Genomic DNA, 21,069 nt, shown 5'->3' with positions numbered 1-21,069 from the left:
CGCTTCTGCCTATTGACCGCTATGTTTTCTGCGCAGCTCTTCCCAAGACGACTTCTTGCCATGAGGTTGTTCATCCCAAATGGCTGCACATGATGGCATCGAATATTGATGCTCTTGCCCGCATCGACAGGTGGTGTTATTCATATCAAATGGCACCTTGCGATGGCAGAGGAGATTGTTGCTCTTGAGCGCATCGGCACGTTGGATATTGTTTCTCTTCCTCCTTGTGTTTGTCCCATCACTTGGTAGGAATGTTATGACTCACTTTGACTTTTTGTATGTTCCTTCTTTTGCTCATGTTCCTCAACTTTACTACACCCGTGGTCCGCGTGTTGTAGATTCTACTGATAAGCCATCTCCCTCGACTATTATATCTTCTTTCGTTGCCAACGCACCGCCTCCAGCTTAGCCTAGTTATGGCTTTCGAGCTCGCCCGCTTCTGACTATTGACCGCTAGGGTTACTGCGCAGCTCTTCCCGAGACGACTTCTTGCCATGAGGTTGTTCATCCTAACTGACTGCATGTGATGGCATCGAATATTGATGCTCTTGCCCACATCGGCACGTGAAATCTCATTTCCCTTCCTCCTCGTGCTCCTCTCATCACTTGTAAATGGGTCTACAAGGTTAAGACTGATGATACTCTTGAGCGTTACAAAGCTTGTTTAGTGGTGAGAGCATGGTCATGACTACGAAGAGACATTTACTCCTATATATATGGCCCACGTGACCACTCTTCGCACACTTCCTCAATGTGGCTTCTATTCGCCGCTAGTTTGCCTCTCCGCTCTATGTCAAGAATGCCTACAAGTAGCCACCACCTAGGTTCTCTTCCTAATGGCATGGTTTGTCGTCTTTGCCAATGTCTATATGGCCCTAAGCAAACCCCTCATGCCTGGTTTGACCGCTTCGTCTCAGTGGTGATTGCGGCTAGTTTTTGCCGAGTGCTCATTATCCTACACTTTTGGTCCACCATTCAACTCGTGGTCGAACACTTCTACATGTAGATTATCACTTGCAACGACTCTCAAGTACATTGCCTTGGTGAAGGCTCGTCATAGTGAATTTCTTATGTCCGATCTTAGTCCTCTTTGGTACTTCCTTGAGATTGAGGTTTTCTTCTACCTCTAATGACTTCTTTATTTTCTAAGAGAAGTATGTCCAGGATCTTCTTACTCGTGCTACTCTTACTGATGAGTGCGCTGTTGAGACTCCTGTGGAGTCAACATCCACCCTTGTGACCACCTCCGCTCCCTACGAGTCTGGATGGGCATCCGTTGCCTTGCTGCGGGTTGCTACAAGCATTGTCTCAATCCCACATCCCGTGTTCCCTTTATGTGTGACACCATAACCGCACGCTCGAGCACCACCAATGGTGAGCAGGAGCTCGGACAATCAACGCGTACCTGGATTATGCACGAAACAAGCCGAGGACAAGCGCTACCTAAAGTCGAGGCCAAGCGCGCACAGTAGGAGAACCTGGGTGCTTAATCAAGCACGTGGCACACTTTCCGCAAACAGGAAAGGAACACCCAGCCAGATCGGCGGGGTACGGAGAGTGCACAGGCAAGTGGGATGCCGGATCAAGTCCCTCTACTGCCAGTGCCGCCAGTCTCTGGCTCTATTGCCTTGTCTACTAGATATTTTCAAGAGTGGTATCATCGCCTTGGGTCACTTGTGATCTCTCATCCTTAGTTCGACGTGATCTTCTTGGATCCGTCTCCGATGATGTCTCTAATACGTGGTCCAGTTACCTTATACTCATAGCAAGACGGTGTCTCAGCATCCTTTAGAACTTGTTCACTCTGTTCTCGAGGGATCATCTCCCTTTGCCTCCGCTAGTGACTTCTTTCAGCACACCTGGATATATATTTTATTTCTTCTCGTAGTGAGGTCTTATCTATAAGCCTTTTGCTGCCATGGTTCACACTCAATTCTCTACGCCTATTCATGTGTTCTATGGTGACTCTGCTGGAGTACATCTCCAAACTGTTGCGTGGAATCCTTGCTGAGCAGACTTTGGTTCTCTTATCTTGGTGCTCATGCTCAAAATGGTGTGGCTAAGCGCAAGCATCGTCACCTTCTTGAGACGGCTCGTCCATTGATGGTCATCGCCTCTCTTTCGCCACACTTTTGGACCGAGTCTGTCTCCACTTCCATCTATCTCATCAACCTTCAGCAATCCACTGCTCTACAGGGTGACGATCCTTTCGAGCGTCTATTAGATTCTTTCCTTATTATTCGGCGCTTCAATTGTTTGGTTGTGTTTGCTATGTCCTTGCCCACGTGAACGCACCAAACTGACTGCTCGGTCCGTTGAGTGTGTGTTCTTAGGATACAACGATGAGCATAAGGAATATCATTATTGGGATCATGTTGGGCGTCAGATGGCTATTTTTGGGGATATGACTTTTGTTGAGTCTCATCCCTTCTACCGACATACATCTTCCTCGACCTTCACAATGGAGGAAATCTCTCTTCTTCTTTTTAAATCCAACACTCTTATCACTCCCTTATCCAGTCGTCGTACTGCTCATGCTTCTCTGATTATTGTAGATCCAATGCCATCGTCTCCTATGATTTCCTCACCTCGCTTATCACATGATTCTACACCTTCATCAGTTGTGGCTTCCTTGTCTCCATCACCTGAGTTTATCCCGATGATTTCTGCTCGTATTCTTACATCTTTTCCTCACTTTTATATACAATCGTCCGCGTGTTGTGAATGTGTCTACAGATGTGCCACTTCCCCTCTCGGCCTACTTATGGCTTGCTTCCTCGTCCGCTTCCGCCTGTTGACCGCCTTGGTCTTCCAAGCGTTGGTGCTAGTGTTCTAGAGACGACTTCTTATCGTGATGTTATTCATACCAAATGGCACCTTGCTTGCATGGCAGAGGAGATTGTTGCTCTTGAGCGCATCGGCACGTGGGATATTGTTTCTCTTCCTCCTCGTGTTTGTCCCATCACTTGATGGGAATGTTATGACTCACTTTGACTTTTTATATGTTCCTTCTTTTGCTCATGTTCCTCGACTTTACTCCACTCGTGGTCCACGTGTTGTGGATTCTTCTGATAAGCCATCTCCCTCGACTATTATATCTTCTTTCGTTGGCAACGCACGGCCTCCAGCTTAGCCTACTTATGGCTTTCGAGCTCGCGCGCTTCTGCCTATTGACCGCTATGGTTACTGCGCAGCTCTTCCCATGACAACTTCTTGCCGTGAGGTTGTTCATCCCAAATGGCTTCACGTGATGGCATCGAAGATTGATGCTCTTGCCCACATCGGCACGTGAAATCTCATTTCCCTTCCTCCTCGACGTCCTCGTGCTCGTCTCATCACTTGTAAGTGGGTCTACAAGGTTAAGACTGATGATACTCTTGAGCGTTACAAAGCTCATTTAGTGGTGAGGGCATGGTCATGACTACGAAGAGACATTTACTCCTATATATATGGCCCATGTGACCACTCTTTGCACACTTCCTCAATGTGGCTTCTATTCGCCGCTAGTCTGTCTCTCAGCTTGATGTCAAGAATGCCTACAAGTAGCCACCACCTAGGTTCTCTTCATGGTTTGTCGTCTTCGCCGATGTCTATATGGCCCTAAGCAAACCCCTTGTGCCTGGTTTGAGCGCTTCGTCTCAGTGGTGATTGCGGCTAGTGTTTTACGAGTGATCATTATCGTACACTTCCGGTCCACCATTCAACTCGTGGTCGAACACTTCTTCTACATGTCGATCGTCACTGGCAACGACTCTTAAGTACATTGCTTTGGTGAAGGCTCGTCATAGTGAATTTCTTATGTCCGATCTTAGTCCTCTTTGGTACTTCCTTGAGATTGAGATTTTCTTCTACCTCTAATGACTTCTTTATTTTCTAAGAGAAGTATGTCCAGGATCTTCTTACTCGTGCTACTTCTTACTCGTGCTACTCTTACTGATGAGTGCACTGTTGAGACTCCTATGGAGTCAACATCCACCTTTGTGACCACCTCCGCTCCCTACCAGTCTGGATGGGCATCCTTTGCCTTGTTGCGGGTTGCTACAAGCACTGTCTCAATCCCACATCCCGTGTTCCTTTATGTGTGACACCATAACCGCACGCTCGAGCACCACCAATGGTGAGCAGGAGCTCGGACAGTCGACGCGTACCTGGATTATGCACGAGACGAGCCGAGGACAGGCGCTACCTAAAGTCGAGGCCAAGGGCGCACAGTAGGAGAACCTGGGGTGCTTAATCAAGCATGTGGCACACAACCCGCAAACAGGAAAGGAACACCCAGCCAGATCGACGGGGTACGAAGAGTGCAAACGCAAGTGGGATGTCGGATCAAGTCCCTCTACTGCCAGCGCCGCCAGTCTCCGCCTCTGTTGCCTTGTCTACCATATATTTTCAAGAGTGGCATCATCGCCTTGCGTCACTTGTGATCTCTCATCCTTAGTTCGACGTGATCTTTTGGATCCGTCTCCGGTGATGTCTCTAATACGTGGTCCAGTGTCTCAGCATCCTTTAGACCTTGTTCACTCTGATCTCAAGGGATCATCTTCCTTTGCCTCCACTAGTGACTTCTCTCAACACACCTTGATATATACTTTATTTCTTCTCGTAGTGAGGTCTTATCTATAAGCATTTTGCTGCCAAGGTTCACACTCAATTCTCTACGCCTATTCATGTGTTCTATGGTGACTCTTCTGGAGAGCATATCTCCAAGTTGTTGCGTGGAATCATTGCTGAGCTGGCTTTGGTTCTCTTATCCTGGTGCTCATGCTCAAAATGGTGTGGCTAAGCGCAAGCATCGTCACCTTGAGACGGCTCGTCCATTGATGGTCACCGCCTCTCTTTCACCGCACTTTTGGGCCGAGTATGTCTCCACTTCCATCTATCTCATCAACCTTCAGCAATCCACTGCTCTGCAGGGTGACGCTCCTTTCGAGCGTCTATTTGATCGTTTATTCGACGCTTCAATTTTTTTGTTGTGTTTGTTATGTCCTTCTTACACCTCGTGAATTCACCAAAGTGACTTCTCAGTCTGTTCAGTGTGTCTTCTTAGGATACAACGATGAGCACAAGGGATATCGTTGTTGGGATCATGTTGGTCGTCGAATGCCTATTTCTTAGGATATGACTTTTGTAGAGTCTCCTCCCTTCTACCCGCGTCCATCTTCTTTGGCCTTTTAAGTGGAGTACATCTCTTCCCACATTTTTTTCGACACTACTACCACTCCTATTGAGCCCTTATCCAATCGTCGTACTGCTCATGCTTCTCTGATTATTGTAGAACCAACGTCATCATCTCCTATGATTTCCTCACCTCGCTTATCACATGATTCTACACCTTCATCACCGGTGGCTTCCTTGTCTCCATCACCTAAGTTTATCCCCCGATGATTCCAGCTTTTATTCTCCATTTTTTTCCTAACTTCTATATAGGTCGTCTACGTGTTGTCGATGCATCTACTGATGTGCCAACTTCCCCGTCTCAGCCTACTTATGGCTTCCGTCCTCGTCCGCTTCGTCCTGTTGACCGCATTGATCTTCCAAGCATTGGCGCTGCTGTTCTTGAGCCGACTTCTTGTTGTGATGTTGTTCATACCAAATGGCACCTTGTTATGACACAGGAGATTGCTGCTCGAGTGAGATTGCTGCTCTTGAGTGCATCAGCACGTGGGATATTGTTTATGTTCCTCCTCGTGTTCGTCCCATCACTTGGTGGGTCTACAAGGTTAGGACTCACTCTGATGGTTCTTTTGAGCATTAGAAAAACTTGTCTTGTGGGTCATGGCTTTCAGCAGGAGCATGGTCCTGATTACGATGAGACTTTTGCTCCTGCAAAACCGTATGCTTGTGGCCTCTGTTCGCCACTGGTTCATGTCTAGGCTCGATGTTAACAATGTATTTCTTAATAGTGAGCTGCGTGAGGAGGTTTACATAAAACCACCACCTGGGTATTCTACTCCTTACGACATGCTTAGTCGTCTTCATCGCTCTCTCTATAGCTTTAAGCAAGCGTCTCGTGCCTGGTATGAGCGTTTTGCCTCTATGATGGATGTTGCTGGTTTTTAGCGAGTGCTCAAGATCCGACGTTGCTTGCCCTACTCTTGGTAGGACTCTTCTTCATGTTGATGACATGATCATCACTGAAGCAGACCGTGAGTATATTGCCTTTGTGAAGGCATGTTATGCAGTTTCTTATGTCTTATCTTGACCCTCTCTGCTACTTTCTTGGGATTGAGGTCCCTTCTTGGTCCAAAATAATAATCTAGGATCTTCTTACTCATGTTGCTCTTAAAGATGAGCGCAATGTTGAGACTCCAATGGAGCTCAATGTTCACCTCCTGCTACTACTGATATTCATCCATTGTCTAATCTGACGCTTTATCGACATTTTGTTGGGAGTCTTGTCTATTTGCCTGACACTCGCCCAGAAGAAGAAACAGACTACAGTGCCCCCTGTTCCAATGCACCTCTTCTTGCGGCGCCGTCGCTCCACTTTCCTACTCTACCCTCCACTATATGTCCTGCGGCATTGTCGTCGTGGCCAGGATGGTGGCAAAATCACTAGTGACGATGCCTCTCGCATGATGTTGCTAGAGCCTTCATCCTCTCAAGTGGCATGAACAGCCGAATGGGACAATTCCACCATGGATGTTGGCATTCCCTCTGTTGGATCGTGAAGTGTTTTGGAGTGAGACTAAGAGAAATACGGGAAAGGAGAGAAATACAGGAAAGGAGATGATGCCTAGCGTATTAGCGGAATGAGGCCTAAACAGAATTGTCGAGATGAGTTATAGGCCCGCTACCAAAATGGTTGGCGTATTCTTCTCCAAAGGGGGACACGTGTTTGAGATGAGTTATAGGCCCGCTACCAAAATGGTTGGCGTATTCTTCTCCAAAGGGGGACACGTGTTTGATGCAAACACGACCGAGTGGGATATAATCATACTCTATCAAGCCCAAATGATAATCTTCTTTTTTTACCCTGCTTCCAAATAATAATGACCCAAACACTAAACATAGCATTGATCATAATTCTTTATACATCACACCATATCCTTAGAATCTACAAACATCTAAGGCAAATTTGAAAAAAAAGAGTTTGTGAATTAAATAAATGTTCACAAATTCAAAAATTATGTTTGCGAATTCGAAAAATGTTGCCAATTCCAGTAATGTTCACGTATTCAAAGAAAGTTCACGGATTAAAAAAATTGTGAATTCCAAAAATGTTAACGTATTCATATAAATGATCACATATTAAATAATGTTAACGTATTCAAAACAAGTTCATGAATTCAAATAATGTACATGAATACAAAAAATTGTTAAATGTTTGCGTCGAATTCAAAAAATGTCCGTGGATTCTAAAACAGTGTTCACAAATTCCAAAAATGTTATTGTGTTCGAAAAATGTTCTCATATTCAAGACAAGTATGAATTCCAAAAATGTTCACGAATTCAAAAACTGTTAAGGAATTCAAAAAATGTTCACGGCAATTCAAAATTGTTAACTGATTCTAAAAACTATTCACATATTCCAAAATCGCTCACATATTCAAAAACTATTCAACCATTGGAAAAGGTTCAAAATTTTCAAAAAATATTCACGAATTTGGAAAATATACGGTAATTCAACATTTTAGCAAATTCAAAAAATGTGAACTGAAAATTGTTCACAAACTTGAAAAAGGTTCAAAAAATTAAGAAGGAAAAAGAAAAGGCGAACACGAAGAAAAACATAGCGTTGACCATAATCCTTATACAGCACACCATATTTTTTTAAATCTACTAACATGAAAGCCGTATACAAAAAGAATAAATCTACGCATGTAATTTACATGTACCATTATAATTATATTGTTTTAGAAATCCTCGGTAGGTTTGTCTAGATGTCTAGACCCATGTCTATACTCTACAGCACCTTCTATACTCTACAACAATGTACGTTTGGTGTGGGTTAATTTATCACCATCATTTCGACGGTAATCTCTATTCCCAACCTAGGGGTGTGTATTACACGATGGGGGGAAAATATCTCAACTTCACCAATAAGTAACTCAAATAAACAGTTATGTATGTGATTTCAAAAGAAAGATATAAATGGCAAGGTGTTTAACAAATCTGCATGCAAGTTGTATCGTGCTTATTGAGTGAACAAAACAAATATCAGGATAGAAACTAAGAAACAGAATGCATACCACCAGGAACACAGCCACTACTAGCTCTGTCACGGAATATTGCGTGATAAAAGCCCGCCATGCTAACTCAGCAGCTTCCTCAACTGACATGTTGAATTTGTAAATGAAATGTAAAGCACAAACATAAGAGATGCAACTTCAAGATAATATGAACTGTGAGCAAAGCAACATATAGAGGTATAAAAAAACATACCCCTCATCCAAGATACTATAAGCATACAAAGAACTACAGAACCGGCTGCTTCCCTTGAGCCTTGCACCCTCGCTATCAACATAGTACCAAGACCAGACCCTAGAAAAAGAGCGGAATTGTTAGGCATAGACCTAAGTACTGCTTAATGACACTAAAATATGTCAAAGGGCCACTCGCAGTTCCATCAAATCCAACAATCAATGTACCAATTGGAAGTACCATCCCATTGTATGAAAATAAAGGATATTAGCCAACGGTCTTTAAAGAACCAGCAATAGAAATCCTTTGCTTGTTGATGAGCTCATGGAGCTCATCAAGCTCATGAACCTCATGAACCTCTGAAGGAAGAAACTATTGTTATTACTACTATCTTTACTATTAAAGGGAAGTGCGGTTGTGATGGTAGGTTGTGGTACGTCGATTCGCATGTTTGTGTGTCGCTTCCTCGCCTACTCTCTCAAACAAATACTCGTCAACGAGTGGACCCGCCAGCTCTCTTCCCTGCCCCATCAACTCGCTAGCCCCGAGCTGATTTCTTCTTCCTCTCTCGTTAAGAGCGAGCGCGGCCACAGCTAGGGTTACTACCGCGTCCAGCCGTTGCCGCCTCACACCGCTGCCTGGGTTGCTATCTGACACACCAACCAAGAACTGCAGTGTCGAACACGGGCCTAGGTCGCCCTCATTTGTAGATGCAAGATGTAGCTCGCCATCTTCTATGTCACATACGCCCTTCATCTCTACCTGCTTCCCAGCGTATCGAACAGAGGCGCTGTGGCAGGACTCAAGGTGCAGCAGCTACTCTAGTTGTACATGAGCCATGGGTTCAAGAGAGGTTCTTGAAGAGAGTCGATTTGTTAAGCCTTCCCTGGTATTTGTCTTCAATACCAATGTATTATTTTCTCATCACCAAGCTTTTGTCTCGCTCACTACTTGTTTCTTGCACTATATGGCCACATCTAGCTTCTTCATTTATCCATGATTTTTCTTTAAAGTCCACCGACTAAACATACAAGAGCTTGGCAATTCTTTCTGGCTGCAGCTAAAACTTTATATTAAAGTGAACTTTAGTTTTGTTGGTTTCTTGTTCATAGAAACCGGCAGCAAGAAATAAGGCTAGATTAGCCACGGCAGCATCAGCCAAGTTTATGAGCATGTACCTTACATGAAGATTAAAGTCATCATCAATATATTAATTTTGCTCCTGGTATGCATCTCTTGGAGAAATCTTAGGGCAAATATTTTCTTATTTTTGCTTTCTTTAGAAATCTTGGAGAAATTTAGTGTAGACACCTTCAGTTCTATAACATAGTTGAATGTAGAAATTACTACAATAAGCATTGTATCACAACAGTGGACTACTTCTATAAAGAAATGCAATGATGTAATGTTCTTGGTCAAACTTCAGTTATATATTATACTTAGTACTGCAAATTCAAGAATTAAGTTTGCAGGCATGTCGTCATTGTAGTCCTGATAGATATTTTGCTTTTCTGTATTTACGTGCATTAATAATAGAGTTACTAATATTGTTTCGATATTTCATTAGTAGAAGACTGGAATGTGTCTACAACCAATGCGCATCAATGCGATCCAAAAAATACGCAATTCGAGGTGGATTTCACTTGTGGTAGAGAGAAGCCACACAGTTCAGATAGCAACGTGGGACTTTATGGTCACAGATAGATTGTCGTGGAATAACTCAATTGATGGGATGTAGGATTCACATCGGTGCAGATTGCCGAGTACCATGCAAATGAAATGTTGGTTGCAAAATTAATGATCTGCCTCTTTGTCGAGTAAAATTGATAAGAGTTATAAAGTCAAGAAATATTTTTTCCATCGATCTTTTAGTCTAGCAAGTAAACATTTTTTCCGTCATTCTTTTAGTAAACAATATAATTGTTTGTGCAGCCACAAATATGCTACCTTCCGTTTCATAAACAGATGTCCTAATACGAAACATGCAGTAAAAAAGATAGCTCGATGTAAACAATATAATTGTTTGTGCAGCAACAAGTATGCTACCTTCCGTTTCGTAAATAGATGTCCTACTACGAAACATGCAGTAAAAAAGATGTAAGTTTGACTACTACAATATAAAAGATGGTTCACATTTGTAAGATAAATGTTATTTTTGATTTATCATGTTCTGAGTTTATCATGACTGTAAATTACAGAACTATTTCTGACCAAGAGAGAGATATGTGAAACTCATGATTTAGCTCATTTAAATATCACAAAATTAATGTAGGAGAGACCATCTAGCGTACTCAATTGTGGCATTGGTCGTGCTATTATTTTATGAGTTTATTTTGATGTCTACTTACAACAACAACAACAAAGCCTTTAGTCCCAAACAAGTTGGGGTAGGCTAGAGGTGAAACCCATAAGATCTCGCAACCAACTCATGGCTCTGGCACATGGATAGCAAGCTTCCACGCACCCCTGTCCATAGCTAGCTCTTTGTCGATACTCCAATCCTTTAGGTCTCTCTTAACGGACTCCTCCCATGTCAAAATCGGTCGACCCCGCCCTATCTTGACATTCTCCGCACGCTTTAGCCGTCCGCTATGCACTGGAGCTTCTGGAGGCCTGCGTTGAATATGCCCAAACCATCTCAAACGATGTTGGACAAGCTTCTCCTCAATTGGTGCTACCCCAACTCTATCTCGTATATCATCATTCCGGACTCGATCCTTCCTCGTGTGGCCACACATCCATCTCAACATACGCATCTCCGCCACACCTAACTGTTGAACATGTCGCCTTTTAGTCGGCCAACACTCCGCGCCATACAACATTGCGGGTCGAACCACCGTCCTGTAGAACTTGCCTTTTAGCTTTTGTGGCACTCTCTTGTCACAGAGAATGCCAGAAGCTTGGCGCCACTTCATCCATCCGGCTTTGATTCGATGGTTCACATCTTCATCAATACCCACATCCTCCTGCAACATTGACCCCAAATACCAAAAGGTGTCCTTCCGAGGTACCACCTGGCCATCAAGGCTAACCTCCTCCTCCTCACAGCTAGTAGTACTGAAACCGCACATCATGTACTCGGTTTTAGTTCTACTAAGCCTAAACCCTTTCGATTCCAAGGTTTGTCTCCATAACTCTAACTTCCTATTTACCCCCGTCCGACTATCGTCAACTAGCACCACATCATCCGCAAAGAGCATACACCATGGGATATCTCCTTGTATACCCCTTGTGACCTCATCCATCACCAATGCAAAAAGATAAGGGCTCAAAGCTGACCCCTGATGCAGTCCTATCTTAATCGGGAAGTCATCGGTGTCGACATCACTTGTTCGAACACTTGTCACAACATTATTGTACATGTCCTTGATGAGGGTAATGTACTTTGCTGGGACTTTGTGTTTCTCCAAGGCCCACCACATGACATTCCGCGGTATCTTATCATAGGCCTTCTCCAAGTCAATGAACACCATATGCAAGTCCTTCTTATGCTCCCTATATCTCTCCATAAGTTGTCGTACCCAGAAAATGGCTTCCATGGTCGACCTCCCAGGCATGAAACCAAACTGATTTTTGGTCACGCTTGTCGTTCTTCTTAAGCGGTGCTCAATGACTCTCTCCCATAGCTTCATTGTATGGCTCATCAGCTTAATTCCACTGTAATTAGTACAACTCTGAACATCCCCCTTGTTCTTGAAGATTGGTACTAATATACTCCGTCTCCATTCTTCTGGCATCTTGTTTGCCCGAAAAATGAGGTTGAAAAGCTTGGTTAGCCATACTATCGCTATGTCCCCGAGACCTTTCCACGCCTCAATGGGGATACAATCAGGGCCCATCGCCTTGCCTCCTTTCATCCTTTTTAAAGCCTCCTAAACCTCAGACTCCTGGATGCGCCGCACAAAACGCATGCTGGTATCATCAAAGGAGTCATTCAGTTCAATGTAGAACTCTCATTCTCCCCATTGAACAGCTTGTCGAAGTACTCCCGCCATCTATGCTTAATCTCTTCGTCCTTCACCAAGAGTTGGCCTGCTCCGTCCTTGATGCATTTGACTTGGCCAATATCCCTCGTCTTCCTCTCCCGGATCTTAGCCATCTTATAGATGTCCCTTTCACCTTCCTTCGTGCCTAACCGTTGGTAGAGGTCCTCATATGCCCGACCCCTTGCTTCACCAACAGCTCGCTTTGCGGCCTTCTTCGCCATCTTGTACTTCTCTATGTTGCCTGCACTCCTACCCAGGTATAGGCGTCTGAAGCAATCTTTCTTCTCTTTAAGCGCCTTCTGGACATCATCATTCCACCACCAGGTATCCTTATCTTCGCTTCTCCTTCCCCTGGACACTCCAAACTCCTCCGAGGCCACCTTACGAATGCAAGTCGCCATCTTCATCCACACATTGTCCGCATCCCCTCCTTCCTCCCAAGGGCCCTCCTTAAATACCCTCTCCTTGAACACCTGAGCTACCTCCCCCTTGAGCTTCCACCACTTCGTTCTAGCGACCTTGGCACGCTTATCCCGCTGGACACGAATCCGAAAGCGGAAGTCAGCAACCACCAGCTTATGCTGGGGTACAACACTCTCCCCAGGTATCACCTTACAGTCTAGGCACGCACGCCTATCTTCTCTTCTCGAGAGGATGAAATCAATCTGGCTAGAGTGTTGGCCACTACTAAAAGTCACCAGATGTGATTCTCTCTTTCTAAAGAATCAATATTAAAATCAATATTATGGGTAGCAGCACATTCACTGCTGATGCAAGAACATTCCAGCTTGCCTGAAGAACAAAAAGTTCCATTATTTTGTGAGTCTATACAATTGTTTGCTTGCATTGTATATTATATAAACTTCATGTGAATTTGCATCACTTGCACCCTAATCCTTACCGGATATACACCTATACTAACTGCCAACCCCAAGAAAATTCACACGTTAATTATTAAATAAAAAGAACTGAATCAAGATTATTTTTTGTCCATACAAGATAGTTAGAGTGTAATCAACTGTACAAAGACCCTACATTATCAATATATGCAGATGAAGAATACAAGACTTGCACTCAGTCCTGCTTGGCTCCTTTCGTTTGTGCCACATCCATTGGAAGTGAGTTTTTAGCTGTCTTTCTTTGTGATAAAATGTGAAAGATTCAAATCCAATGTTGATATCTTCTTTCCAGAATGATGCTTTGTTGGTCTTTTTCACCTATTGTCTCACATGTTGAATATCTAGAGCATACTTAGATTTGCTATTTCTGTATTTTGTTTTTGTAGACTTAGTATAAGAAGTAAGGACACAGAGAAATAATATTTGAAAGGTGCAGGTTGAAATATAATTGACAAAAAACATACAAGGAAAAAGGTATTACTAGAGATAGTCATTTATGATGTCAAATTCTCTCCCCTCACGATTCTTGGCTTGTTGCCTTAGGCTGATGACCCACCTAATAAAAATAACTAATAATTTGAATTACAACGCATAATGTGAGTTTTATCTCTCCGTCAAGACATGTATCCTTCAATAGTGTACTAGACCTTATGTAGAGAAAGAAAGATAGAGAGGACTAGTTCTTGTTAATTTTATCAGAGAGATGGAGAGACAAACATGGAAAGATGGGGACACACAAATGGGAGAGATGGAACATCAGGGGGACTTCGCTGCTGCTTCTTGATCTGCTTCGGTGAGCGAGGAGGTAAGAAACAGGGACATAGAGGAACATTGGGCTTAAAATTTGTAGAAACTCGAAGATTGACAGCTGGAAGCCATGCTGCTTTCTGTTCCCGTCAAATTTTGTGTGAGCAATTCGGTACGTCAAACATGTGGAAGGCATGACATACATGTATTATGGTTCACCGCCTATACACAGCAACTCCAGCGGCATGCAGTAATCAAGAAATTTAGAGCAATGGCATGCAGTAGTCACAATATTTAGAGCAAAAGAGGGAATCAAGTCATGACCAAGAAAACAGATCAATGATGATGAAACTTACATCACGTCGTGAATTCGTGCTTGGAGATGAGGCGTGCAAAGAAACGTAGAGAGGAGAAACGCTGGACGTCGCTGAGCTGATGCAATTGTTTCCCACAGGGCTCAGTTTGTCCACAGCTCTTGTATGAGGAGCCGGCAGATAGCGGCGTAGCGCCCCCACAGCCTGCGCTAGGAGAGAACATGGAAGAGCACAGAGCCGTGGACGTCGATGGGAGGCGTCAGACCGGACGCACGACTCGATTGCGGATCTGCGGAAGGGCGGCGCCCCGGCCCACACCGTCGAAGCCGGCGGGCAGCGAGTGCGCACCGCGAACGCAGCTTGTCCCGTGAGGAGGACTGCAGGTCGGCGAACTGTCGTGGCGCCGCCGGCCGCCGCGATCCGGTCTGATCTGGGATTTCGATCGTGGGACTCGAGTCCTTTCTGTAGGTGGTGCCTTCGGCTTGCGGAACGGGCAAAGAGGCCATGTCGATGACGGGAACCATGGGAGCGGGCTTGAGCAGAGTTCGTGTCGGAGCAGAGTTCGTGGCGGCGGTGGGGACTGGGAGGAAGGAGGGGATCAAGGTTGCCGCCCGTGTTGGGGGTTTCTCCTGCGTTGTGGGCTTCGACCGTTTCTTTTACAGAAAATCGACCTAGCGGAAAACCGGGCCGATGTTACAGCAGCTACACACGGGAGAAGGCCCAAGTGGATCGCAGGCCTAGCCAAGCGACAACCTCAGCGGACGACCAATTGTAAGGAATTTCCTATATGACGCTCGTTCGTATTTTTTTTAATTTGATCACTTTTTTAAAAGAGTAATTTAGAAAAATCTTCACTTTTCAATAAAAATGTCTATACTTTTAAATTTAGTTTATAATTATAAAAATTGTTCACAAATTCAAAAAAATAAAAACACAATTAAAAATGATCACATTTTAAAAAAACTGTTCATGCATTTTCAAAATTTGTTCACATGGTTCAATTTTTTTCAAACATTTCTTGGAAATCATGAACAATTTCTCAAAAGACAAATAATATTTGAAAAATCGAATATTTTTTGAACAACATGAACAAAATTTTGAAATTTCAAACTTTGGCTAGCGACAGTCCTTAACCAGTGAGAGGTCTGTAGTTTGATTCCTTGTGTGTGCACTGCTTTTCATGAATTTCCGTTGTGCTACAGTACCAGTAGGGCGAACGAACGTGCACGCCAATGGGTCGGCCTAGTCGAGGGGTCAAATAGGAACTCCCCAATTGTAATGCAAGCTCAGTCGAACAACAACGAAAAAAGTAGTCGTTGGTGTCTGAAAGTGCAACTATCCCTAGGTGGTTTTGGTAATTCATAACAACATATAGCTCATTGAGCTAATGCTATTCCAAGATGATTATTTCAGGAAAGCTCAATGATTGGCATGGCATGGATGTGAAAGTGGAACCCTCAAAATGCTAAGGACAAAGGATTGGTTCAAGCTCAAAAGCTCAAGACTCTTCATTTTATATTTTAGTGATCCAAGATCACATTGAGTCTTTAGGAAAAGCCAATACTATTAAGGAGGGATGAGGTGTTGCTTAATGAGCCTCTTGCTTCATGTGCTTAGTGATATGCTCCAAAACCCTCAACTACTTTTCCATATCCACATATGACCTAAACCCTAAGCCAAACTCGGTCCTACCGATTCTTCCTATTCGGCGCCACCGAGTTTCACTTGTCATTAGCCACTGCCAAACCCTAGCAATTCGGTTCTACCGATAAGGATCTCGGTCTCAGCGAGATGGGGTTGCAAACTCTCTGTTTCCCTTTCGTAACTTTTCGGTCTTACCGAAAGAGCGAATCGGTCCCACCGAGATTACAATGTAAACTCAGTGTTTCCCCTTTGTAACTTTTCGGTCTCACCGAGTTCCACTCGGTCTCACCGAAAGAGCAAATCGGTCCCACCGAGTTTGCCTGACCAACTCTCTGGTTAGCTAATTACCAAATTCAGTCTCACCGAGTTTGTGTAATCGGTCTCACCGAGATTACGTTATGCCCAAACCCTAACCGAATCGGTCCTACCGAGTTGCATGTCAGTCCCACCGAAATTCCTAACGGTCACTAGGTTTACTATTTCGGTCAGACCGAGTTTATTGATTCGGTCCCACCGAGATTGGAAAACTGTGTAACGGTTGGATTTTGTGTGGAGGCTATATATACCCCTCCACCTCCTTCTCATTCGGTGAGAGAGCCATCAGAACACACACACCATTCCAACTCATATGTTTTGAGAGAGAATCACCTACTCATGTGTTGAGACCAAGACATTCCATTCCTACCATATGAATCTTGATCTCTAGCCTTCCCAAGTTGCTTTCCACTCAAACCCTCTTTCCACCAAATCCAAATCCTATGAGAGAGAGTTGAGTGTTGGGGAGACTATCATTTGAAGCACAAGAGCAAGGAGTTCATTACCTACACACCATTTGTTACTTCTTGGAGAGTGGTGTCTCCTAGATTGGCTAGGTGTCACTTGGGAGCCTCCGACAAGATTGTGGAGTTGAACCAAGGAGTTTGTAAGGGCAAGGAGATCGCCTACTTCGTGAAGATCTACCGCTAGTGAGGCAAGTCCTGTGTGGGCGATGGCCATGATGGGATAGACAAGGTTGCTTCTTTGTGGACCCTTTGTGGGTGGTTGCTTCTTCGTGGACCCTTCGTGGGTGGAGCCATGTGTGGACTCGCGCAACCGTTGCCCTTGGGTGGAGCCCTGTGTGGACTCGCACAACCGTTACCCTTCGTGGGTTGAAGTCTCCATCAACGTGGATGTAGGATAGCACCACCTATCCGAACCACGGGAAAAACATCCGTGTCTCCAATTGCGTTTGAAATCTCCAAACCCTTCCCCTTACATTCTTGCAAGTTGCATGCTTTACTTTCCGCTGCCTATATACTCTTTGCATGCTTGCTTGAATTATGTGATGATTGCTTGACTTGTCCTAAAATTAGCTAAAATCTGCCAAGAACTAAAATTGGGAAAAGGTTAAGCTTTTATTTGGTCAAGTAGTCTAATCACCCCCCTCTAGACATACTTTCGATCCTACAAGTGGTATCAGAGCCTTGGTCTCCATTTGCTTGATCTCCATAGCTTTTGGTGGTCATAGCCTTGGTTTCACAACCTAGGAGAGTATGGCGTCTAGCGAGGGAAATTATCACCGTAGAGGTCCTTACTTTGATGGTACTAATTTTGCTAGTTGGAAGCATAAAATGAAAATGCATATTCTTGGACATAACCCCGCTGTTTGGGCCATTGTGTGTGTTGGTTTGCAAGGTGACTTCTTTGACGGGAGAGAACCAAACTGTGAAGCTACTGCGGATGAGTTGAAGATGTTGCAGTACAATGCTCAAGCTTGTGATATTCTCTTCAACGGATTGTGCCCCGAAGAATTCAACAAAATCAGCCGCCTTGAGAATGCAAAGGAAATTTGGGACACTTTGATTGATATGCACGAAGGTACCGACTCCGTCAAGGAATCCAAGTTGGATGTGCTTCAAAGCCAACTTGACAAGTTCAAGATGAAGGATGGTGAAGGTGTCGCTGAAATGTACTCTAGGCTTGCTCTCATCACAAATGAGATTGCCGGCTTAGGAAGTGAAGAGATGACCGATAGATTCATCATCAAGAAGATCCTAAGAGCCTTGGATGGAAAATATGATACCGTGTGCACATTGATCCAAATGATGCCCAATTACAAAGATCTCAAGCCAACGGAGGTGATTGGAAGAATTGTTGCTCATGAGATGTCACTTAAGGATAAAGAGGAACTTCACAACAAATCAAGTGGTGCCTATAAAGCCTCATGTGAAGCCCCTACATCATCAAGTGAGAAACAAGACTTCAATGAAGAATTGAACTTAATGGTGAAGAACTTCAACAAGTTCTACAAGAGTAGAAGCAAAGATAGAAGCTCCAAGTCAAGGTCCTACAATGACAAAAGATCTTCTAGTAGAGAGCGAAACTGTTATAATTGTGGAAGACCCGGACACTATTCCAATGAGTGTACGGCTCCCTACAAGAGAAGAGAAGATTCTCCAAAAAGAAGAAGCGAAGGATCACCACCAAGAGAGAGAAGGAGTAAAGATGATCGTTATGAACGAAGATACTCACGGAGAAGCAAGGATTCGGAAAGGAAGGAAAAATCATCAAGGAGCTACACAAGACGAAGACATCAAGCTCATGTTGGTGAATGGGTATCCGGCTCCGACTCCGACAGCCACTCCGAGAGAAGTTATCACTCCGACTCCGAAGATACTCAAGATGAAGGTGTTGCCGGTCTAGCACTTGTGTCAACCAACTCCTACGACATATTTGACTCACCAAATGAAGGAATTGGAAGATGCTTCATGGCCAAAGGTCCTAAGGTAACACACCCCGAGTATGTTGATTTCAATAGTGATGAAGATGACTTGTTAGGTGATGATTTGCTTGGTGACAACTCTAGTGATGAATACTATGATGAAAGACCAATTAATCATGCTAAAACGAGTGACAATGATAAGGAGAAGATTGAGGCTCTAACTAAAGAACTAAAAACTCTTAAGTTAGCTCATGACACTATCTTCGAAGATCATCGAGAACTTTTAAGAGCTCATGAGAAACTACGCTTTGAAAAGCTCAATCTTGAGCAAGAGCATGAGTTCTTAAAGGCAATCAATGATGATCTCCGCAAGAAAAGTTCTTCTTACATTGCCAAGTGTTTACTCTTATCCACTTACATGCCTCAAGTCAAGTCTAACAAGAAAGATTCTTCCTCTAGTAGTAACAATGATCATGCTAAATCCAATACTGTTGCTTCTAGTAGTTCTCTTGATTCCACTAATGATTCTCTTAGCCAAGTTACACTTGAGCAAGAAAATAGCTTATTGAAGGGAATTATAGAGAAAGGAGTGTACAAAAGCCTTGCCGGGAGTAAGCAATTCGGGGAAATTGTGCGCAAGCAAGGAATGCACCGGAAGAATCAAGGTGTTGGTTTTGAACGAAAGTTCAATGCCAATGGGGTTGAATGGGAGGAAGATCAATACCCCAAGACAAAGTTTGTCCCTCAACAAGAGAAGTATACTTCTTTCAAGGGGACACAAGCTCAAGATGATCTTCCACCACAAGACTACAAGCAAAAAGGCAAGGACAAGCTTCAAGAGGAAATTGATGCATTTAAAGAAGCTCCTAAGACCTTAGTCAAGTGGATTCCCAAGACTACTTCAAGTTCCACTTCATCAAGTACGACTACAACTCCAAGGATTCCCATCAAGATGATGTGGATCCAAAAGAAGAAGAACTAGAGAGTTCTTGAGGGTGACTCCGCCAACATACTTCACTCTTATCATTTTGGCAAGAACAAGTGCAATCAACTTCCACATCTTGCACTAGTTCAAGGAGTCACAAACCCTCTTATTGGTAAGACAAGGGACGAGGTAACCTAAAAGTTTTCATGGACATCATCTTTTATGTGCATCACTCTATGTCTATGGATATCCTTGTTTGTTCCTTGTGGGACTAACCCATGTAGGTATTGAAAGTGCAATTCACTCAAATGGATAGCTCCAAGAGATCTACATCAACATTGAGCATCCACATCTTCAATATCTACATGAAGTCATCATCGACAAAACCCAAGGTTAGTTCATCCCTCTTAGGGGGGATATCACATCTAGGGGGAGCTTTACTCTAAGACTTGAGCTAAAGCAACTCTAAAGATGTGAACACAACAATGCTTTATGTAAAAGTGGTAACCCCACTTGAGCTTAAACGATGAGTATGACCTATGATCAAGTGTTCTCACTTGACTCCTAAGTCAATGTACTCATATATAGATGACCTAGTCATCGCAAATTGCTTGATAAATGCTAGAATTGGTTGTGCATGCCTTGCCACATATTTCATTTGCCATCTTATTGTGTGAGCATGCTGGTTGCATAATTTACTCATTCGAGGACATCCACTTGTTGTTTTGATTGTTTGGTTTTATCTTCTTTTGCCAAGTGGATGGACAAGAATGCCTAAGAACCTCCTCTAGCTATCTATGCTTTTCTCGTCTCAAACTCTATTCATGCTGCATCACAAAATTTGATCAAGTCAGATTCGAACCACTCTGTGTGAGGAGTGCTCGGAGTCCCCGATTTGTCATAGACTTAAACTTCCAAAACCTCTTTATGATTATCGGTCTGACCGATACTCCACTTTCGGTCCTACCGAGATCATTAAGTTGATCTAGGTTTTCGATCTCGGTGCAACCGATTTGAACACTTCAGTCACACCGAGTTTCAGTAACTGCTTGCAGTTATGAATCTCGGTGCCACCGAGTTGTCCCACTCGGTCACACCGACAGGGTCGGGCTATATATAGTCACGGGCAAAATTTTGGAAATTTCTCCGAACCCCTTCGCCCGTGCAATATCCTGCTCTGCCCTCGAGGTCTCTGGATCGTCTTCTCGCCGCCAGCAGCCTCCAGTCGCTGGTCTCCGTCGCCGTCAACGGGAATTCTGCCCCGCCGTTGCCGCTGTAGCAAGTCCCCGCCGAACTAGGGTATGGACTTGATCTTTGTGCTATTCCTCAATCTGATTCCTAGCACATTGTGATCATATTGTTTCTAGCCACGTTTGATAAACTTCTATCCAGTCAAAACGCTCATAGATTAGGTTTGATTCGAAAATTCTAGGTTTAGGTTTCCGCCGAAACTATCTCGGACCCACTGAGTTGAAAAACTCGGTCCCAC

The 21,069-nt window shown here is 43.9% G+C and overlaps 1 long non-coding RNA gene across 1 annotated transcript in view; it reads right to left on the bottom strand.

The window, feature by feature from the left end:
* Window positions 1-14,911, bottom strand: part of LOC123054466 (uncharacterized) — a 36,288-nt gene extending 21,377 nt beyond the window's left edge. Inside the window, exons 1-3 of the long non-coding RNA XR_006426184.1 lie at window positions 14,353-14,911; window positions 8,386-8,484; window positions 8,193-8,275 (exon numbers count right to left, since the gene is read on the bottom strand). This is a non-coding gene — a long non-coding RNA (uncharacterized lncRNA). The remainder of the gene's footprint in view (window positions 1-8,192; window positions 8,276-8,385; window positions 8,485-14,352) is intronic.
* Between the last annotated feature and the right edge of the window lie 6,158 nt (window positions 14,912-21,069).

The sequence above is a fragment of the Triticum aestivum genome, chromosome 1A, assembly GCF_018294505.1.
Source record: "Triticum aestivum cultivar Chinese Spring chromosome 1A, IWGSC CS RefSeq v2.1, whole genome shotgun sequence".
Lineage (NCBI taxonomy): Eukaryota > Viridiplantae > Streptophyta > Magnoliopsida > Poales > Poaceae > Triticum > Triticum aestivum.
Note: the sequence above shows the minus strand (reverse complement) of the source record. Positions and strands in the feature narration are given on the sequence as shown.